The following is a 7,334-nucleotide window of genomic DNA, read 5'->3' on the forward strand; positions in this document are numbered from 1 at the left end:
CTTACCCACTCCTGTTTGGTAGTCATCCGTTAAGTGGACCACCCGCCTCGGCTTCTGCGGCATTTGCGTGTCTCAGTAGAGAATGCTTCCTGTGAGAGCTACCAGTCAGCTGTCCAGCCCTTACCACTCTGTCCTCTCACAAGTGCCTTCCTGGCTGGTCAGCACTTCCCGTGGGCAAGTGTAGAGACCGTGTCTGAAGAATTTAAACCCTGCACTGTTGAGTGACGAAAAGTCTTCCTGTTTGTTTTGTTCTGTCTTTTGTTTGTTTGCTTGCTTTTTTGTTTTTCCATCTTGTGGATGCCTCTGGCCATCTCACTACTTCTGACAATCCTGGACACCAGAGGAGCACATTGTGAGACACGAACAATTCCCCTTGCACCTCGTGGATATTCACCAACGTGTGTGCTACACACGCAAGCAAAACAACCCGAGAGAATAGTTGTTGGGTTTGTCTTTGTTCTTACTAGAAGACTTTTTAAAGTATAATGTTTTCTACAGTAGTTCTTTAAAAATAAAGTAGGCCCGCATCTACACTACTTGTGTCTTACCCATCCTGGAAAGGGTGTCTTGTGGGAGTTACACAGGGAAACTTCCCCCTCGGAGGGTGGCGACAGGTGCTCCCTGTGCTGGAAAAGCTCCCTTACACATGACTCTTCCGTGAGAGCCTGTTCTGTACATGTCATTCTGCTAACATTTTATATGAAACGACTTATTTACCTGTTGGGCTTTTTTTGTTTTTTTTGGGCCAACAGAAACAGGAACTGTTTTGATTCAGTTTTAAATAATTTTTATAAGGATTGCTTAATTGGGGAACTGACTGGGTTTACCAACTCAGAGCAAGTCAGTCCCACGGTTGAGGTGAGTGAGGCAATCCATTGTAACTTACTGTTGTTAATCAATGATCTGTTTGTAAGAAGATCACTTTAGGTACTTTTATACCAAAAAGTTCCCACCAGCGCCTTGCGGTGTGGGCTCACCCCCCCTCCCGCCCCACGCCTGGTGGTTTGGGCTCTCTTGAGCCCATGGCGGTGTGGGTTATGTAGTCACTGTGTCTCTGCTATGCAGGAACACTGAAATATATGGTCTAAATAACTTTGATAGCTAGAATGGTTAATATTCAATGCAATTTGTTGTTGCTCATTGTATATTTGGTTTTTTCCTTCTAATAAAGATTTTGATAACAGTAAAAGGCTGCCCTTTCATTTCCTTAGGCTAGAAAAGAGCTTTTGTGTGCATGAGCGTGTGCATGTACGTGTGTGTGTGTGTGTGTGTGTGTGGTTGCACATGTGTACATTTGTGTATGAAGGACAGAAGATAAGTTTGGGTGTCATTCTTCCTCGGGCACCATTAATATTGGGAGTTTTAATTGTTATTGATTATTGATTTACCCACTAGAGGGGTTGTGGGGTTTGGGGGGAGGGCCTTTCACTAGCCTGGAGTTTGCAGATTAGGCTGGCCTGGCTGTGGATGAGCTCCACAGGTCCCAAACATGCACCCTGCGTGGTTGTGACTTTGGTCTTCTTCCAAGTTTTTACCTTCTGGAAATTTAATTCACCCTTAAGCAGTAGCCCCTGCACTGAGCTATTTCCCCCTGCTCAGCTTTGGTTTAGACCCACCACACAGCGATAGCAAAGTTTTCAATATCGAGATTTATTTTAAATATTTCTGTAACCGTGTATTGCTGAGTGAAACCAAGTGAAATCATATAATAAGTTAAGAAAGACGGGTCCAGAATGGATTGGGGGGTGGGGGTGGCCACCAGGCCATGACCTACATTAGTCAGCTGGTCTCATCAACATACACAAGGAGGGATTCTCATTTCCACGGTGAGGATAAGGGAAAAGAACCGTAAAGAGGACTTGCTGTCGTTTTCTGAAGAAGACTGAATGTGCCTAGTGCCAATGTGTTCCAATCTGAAACAGCATTTTATTTATCAGTTCAACTACACGATAAATCTTCAAAAACAAATAATTTCCTCTTAAAATTTAATGGCTTTCTCCCAACGACAGCCCAAAACACTATTATTACCTTTTCAGTACCTCTATTAAAATGTTAGAAATCTAATAAGATATTTGTTGGCCTAGGTGGTGATTTTTCTTTAATTTTAAGTAAAAACACAGACTGATTTTTTTTTTTTTCCGGAAGAAATCTAAGTTTGGGTTCATTACCAGTAACCCTTATTTTTAGTTGATAAAACATTAATATTTGTAAGTAAATTATATGAAATTGGCCTGAGATCGATTTGGATTTTCTACCCATCTTAAAAAAAAAAAAAAAAAAAAAAAAAAAAAAAAAAAAGCTTAAGAAAGGGTTTATCTATATAGTAAAATCACACAATGGAAAGTTCCAGAATTGTCTGGCACTTTAAACCGGTATTAGACAATGGCTCTGGGAAACAATCCTTATTACCTCTTTGGCGTATGGCCGGCCCCTATCATTCCACTGTGTGTTCTTTTTGTTCTCATAATGGAGGCTGTGCTGCTTTGAAAGAAAATGGCCCCCAAAGGGAGTGGCTCTATTAGGAGGTGTGGCCTTGCTGGAGGATGTGAGTCACTCTGGAGGCGGGGTTTGAGGTCTCCTTTGCACAAGCTTCCCTTAGTGTGACAGTCGACTTCCTGTTGCCTGCAAGATACAGCACCCTGAGCTCCAGCACACGTCTGCCTGCACGCCGCCATGCTCCCTGTCACAACGGTAATGGACTGAACCTCTGAAACGGTAAGAGAGCCACCCCAATTAAATGTTTTCTTTATAAGACTTGCCACCGCCATGATGTCTCTTCACAGCAATAGTAACCCCAACTAAGACAGACAGAAGTTGCTAGAGGGAAGATGGTCTAAATGCGTTTTAGCGTTATGGTGTTTTTATAAGTCTTTGGGGCCCAGGGAATGAAATATGGTGGTTTGAAAGAAAATGCCAGCCAAGGGGAATGGCATTAACTAGCAGGTGTGGCCTTGTGTGACAATGTGGGGGCGGGCTTTGAGGCGTCTTTTGCTCAAGCTTCCTGAAGTGTGACAGTCAGTTGGCTTCCGATCGCCTGCACAATGTAGGACAGGGATATTGCTTCTGCACCATGCCTGCCGTGTGACACCATGCTCTCTACGAGGCACCCAATCAATGTCTGCTTTGTAAGCGTTGCCTGCCGTGGTCATGGCGTTTCTTCAAGCAATGCTAACCCTCCCTGAGGCAGAGCCTCAGGAAATTGCTCTTAAATTCTAACCAGGTGGAATACTTGTCTCCGTTATTACTTGGTTCTGAGTTAAGGAGCACGTTTTATGGCTCATTCTTGCTTGGAATAAGATGTGGGGACAGAATTGAACCAAAACCATTTACTGCAGTCTGGTACGCCTTAACCTGTTTCCCAGTTTCTTGCAAATTATTATCCCGACGTGCTTGAACTTTTCAAATATGGTTATGGGGTTGCAATAATGCAATGAAATAAGCCATTAGTTAAAAATCTATGATCAATATCTCAGGTGCATTGAAATCCACCACTGATTTCTGTCTTACAACCTGATTTTTCACTGTGCTGATTTAGTTAGGAAAAGAATTAAATATATCGGGAAGAAATTATTATTTCCCATATATGTTTTTAATCTCAGAGCTAAAATGGGGATGGCAGACATCCCTCTCTGGGCCCCTGCTGAGCTGCTGGGAAACCTCAATGACTCTCCAGCCCCATTGATACAAATGCAAATCCCTTCACCCAGGGTTAGTTATACCGCCTGGCACTCTGGGTATCCGCATAGAGTCACAGATAAATGGCCCTCTTACAATTTACCAGGCCAACCTCAGGCTTCCCCGCCTCACTCACATCTTCCCGGTGGCTTAGACAAGAAGGTAATCAAGGCAGCTGAGAACCTGGAAGTACCTTCCATTATGGTTTCTCTGCAGAGTGAACGTGGGCTGTTTTGTGACACGTTTACAAGCAGCCAATTAGGTTTTATGAGTTGAAGTCACCAAATTCTTTAATTTAACTCTGCCTCTTTTTTTCTTGTATACCTACTGCATGAATCATAATAATTGAAATAAGTGAGGAAATTGGGAAGCCCTCGCTGTTCTGGCGAGGTGGCTGAGCAGGGCGTGTGGGTTGGCAGACATGAGTGTGATCCCTGGAACCCATCAGAAGTGGAGGGAGATAAGAGACTTTACAAAGCCTCTCTCTCTCTCTCCTTCTCTCTCTTTCTCTCTCTTACACACACACACACACACACACCATGCCGTGAGCACCTGTACATCCTCATCACATACGCATATATGTATCATAGGCGTGTACATTAGACATGTAATAATAATAAAATTAAGTTTTTGAAAACAAAAATCTCTGGTTCTTCTCTGTCTTCTGGTCCCTTGCTGTTAAGGAGTAAATGTGTGCCGAAGGCGAGGGAGGCTTGCCAAAGAGAAAGCGTGGAGCCCGGGCTTGCCTCATTGTTAAAATAATCGTGGGACTGCCGTGTGCCACATTTTTCTACCTAGAAGACTGCCCCCTGCTGAGTGAATGTGTGCACAGAAAAGACCACAGGTGAGATGAGATGCTGCGCAAAGCACTGGTCTCCAGGTGGGGGACAGAAACCTAAGACATGCAAAGCAATCTCCGGAGACCGCACAGGGCAGTAACTCAGGCATCAGGTGCCTTCTGAATGTGACTCATCGGCCTACGGTGAAAGCAGCTCAGCAAATTAAACAAACGAAAATAGTTTTCCGACATCTAATAAACAGCACAAAGCCGACTGTGGTACAATAAAGCTAATCACTCAGATGTGTTTATCCCAAATGAATGACGGAAGAGTGATGTCTAAGTCTGGCCCATAGCTAATGATCTGAAGACGTCTGCCTCCCCCTTGCAGAGCCAAAGGTCCACTGCCGTGCCTGGCATTCTCTTTGTGGTCTATCTGCACGGATTCACTTTCAGCCTTTCCCGCTCTCTGCAATCAGCCTCCTCCTCTGTCCCTCGCCTGTTAGGACTTTACAACTCCTGTCACCTTCAGAAGGAAATGGAGGTGGGGGAGGAAAAGAAGGAAGGAAGTGAAGATTTGGCCAGGGGCCTGGGTGTCACTTTAGTGTACCCTGTCCTCCTCACCGGGTCCGAATGACAGGACGGCATCTAGAATGGCAAGTTACAGCTTGATGGCAACAAACTTAGAGTCAAAGCATGCACGCTTCCATTCCCTGTCATCCTGTGACTGCGGGCCCCGGCAGGTGTGGGCCCGCTCAGAGACTTTCTCAGCCCATAGCTGAAGCTCTCTGTCTCCTGTGCTCAGCTGTGCCCATTCATACGGGCCTCGTGGGGACTTGACACATCCACACGGCTCCCATGTGGTGCATTTGAACTGCTAGGGATATCACAAAAGTGGGAGCCCCCTCCGGCCATCACCCCTGTGCCCCGGGGCTGTGCCCACCTCCCTACCACCCTCCGTTCCAAGGCCAGCGGAGTTCTTTAGCTGAGCTTGAATCCCTGACGACTGGTGGCGAACCCCACCGCGTGTGCAATGGGAATCTCACTGGCATTAAGCCAGGTCTGCGTTCGGATGCCCCCTGACCCTTTGCTTCTTCCCTGCATGACACTCAGTCCTACATAGATAGCATCTAAAGCCAATGCTGCCTAAGAGCATGGTTGTAGCCTTGTAAACTGAGGCCTGCCTTCCATCTGCACTTCATGCTTCTGTAGTAGTTTCTCCCTGCGGACTCTAAGGAGTCTGCTTAGGCCAATGGCAACCTTCCTTTATCCTTTACCCACTTCACGGGGTTGCTAGGCCAGAAGCTCCGGCTACAGAGAGGCTGCATGACCGGGACCTCCAACTCCGGCTTCACAGATAGGCGCCTGTTTCAGGGAGACTGAAAGATGGTTTTGGCAGCAGAGAAGAATCCACACCTTAAAAGAAATGTTCTGTTCTTTTGGGTGGGCCCTACATTTAGGTTTCGGTGGAAGTGTTTGTGTGTGTGTGAGTGTGTGTGTGTGAGAGAGAGAGACAGACAGACAGACAGAGTCAGAGAAAGCATTTCATGATAACTGTAGTGTTTATTTCAACTCCCCATGTAAACTGCTGTACAGACAAATAATTTTTCCACTTGTCACCTAACCTGAAATATCATAGTGTTTCTGGAAGGTGAATGTCCCGGCTATTTTATGTCAACTTGACACAAGCTAGAATGATCAGACCGAGGGAGTCTCAGTTGAGAAAATGCCTCCATGAGAGTCAGCCTGTGGGGCATATTCTTAATTAGGGATTGATGGGGGAGGGCCCAGCCCATTGTGGGTGGGGCCATCCCTGGGCTGTGGCCCTGGGTTCTATAAGAAGGTGGGCTGAGCAAGTCAGTAAGCAGCTCCCTGCATGGCCTCTGTATCAGCACCTGCCTCCATGATCCCGCCCTGTTTGAGTCCTGTAGTGGAAGGGTTAGCCAGATAATAAGGCTTTTCTTCCCCAAGTTTCTCTGGTCATGGTTTTCAGAGCAATAGTGACCCTAACTAAGCGAATGAGGTCAAAAGAAACAAAAAATAAAATTTAAACCATATCAAAAGAGCAAAGTAACAGATTCTGTAAATTACACAGCAAGCTCCTTCCCTGTGGTCTGACTGGGCTGAGGGGAGGGGTGTGTTTTATTTTGTTTTGTTTTGTACTAGGCACAGGATAAAAAGGGAAGATTATCTGGATACAGAATATGTTTTCCAGTTAACACAAAAATTAGATATTCAGATGAAAAAAAAAAAACAAAAAATCCGACTTAAGATATCTGTAAATTGTACTTTTGTATCTTAATTATGCTAATTTTTCATAAAATTTAACGATTTTATAAAACAAAATGCAGAGGCCTTTAGATGCCTCCCTTTGGCTGGCTGTGGTGACGTGCACCAGTCAGGTCTGCTGAAGGTGTGTTAGAGTGATTGGTGTAATAAAAAGCTGAGCAGCCAATAGCTAGGCAGGAGCAGTAGGCAGGGCTTCTGCGCAGAGAGAAGAAGGAGGAGCAGTATTGCGGTAAATAAGGGTCAGGATAAACAAATAGGCCGAATAGATGTTTATTCAGGGAGAAATAACTTACAACCTAGACAGATGAACACCAGGAAATTCAACCCGATCCTCTCCTGTCCGAGTCACGCCAGAAAGAGAGCGCCTTCCTGGCCCCCTCCGACCTCCTTCCTCAGGTCACCTCCGCCCATAGCTCCACCCCCCAATGGGCGTGGTCAGTGCTACAGAAGGACTACCTCACTACAATTCCCCTTTTAGTCTAAAGAAAAGATTTAGGCTTAATACAAAACTATATACAAAACAGTGAATAACAAGTGTGCTCTAAGAAAAGGAAAATCGAGAACAAAATGACCTACATATCTATTCCTAGGG

The sequence above is a fragment of the Phodopus roborovskii genome, unplaced genomic scaffold (assembly GCF_943737965.1).
Source record: "Phodopus roborovskii unplaced genomic scaffold, PHOROB, whole genome shotgun sequence".
NCBI lineage: Eukaryota > Metazoa > Chordata > Mammalia > Rodentia > Cricetidae > Phodopus > Phodopus roborovskii.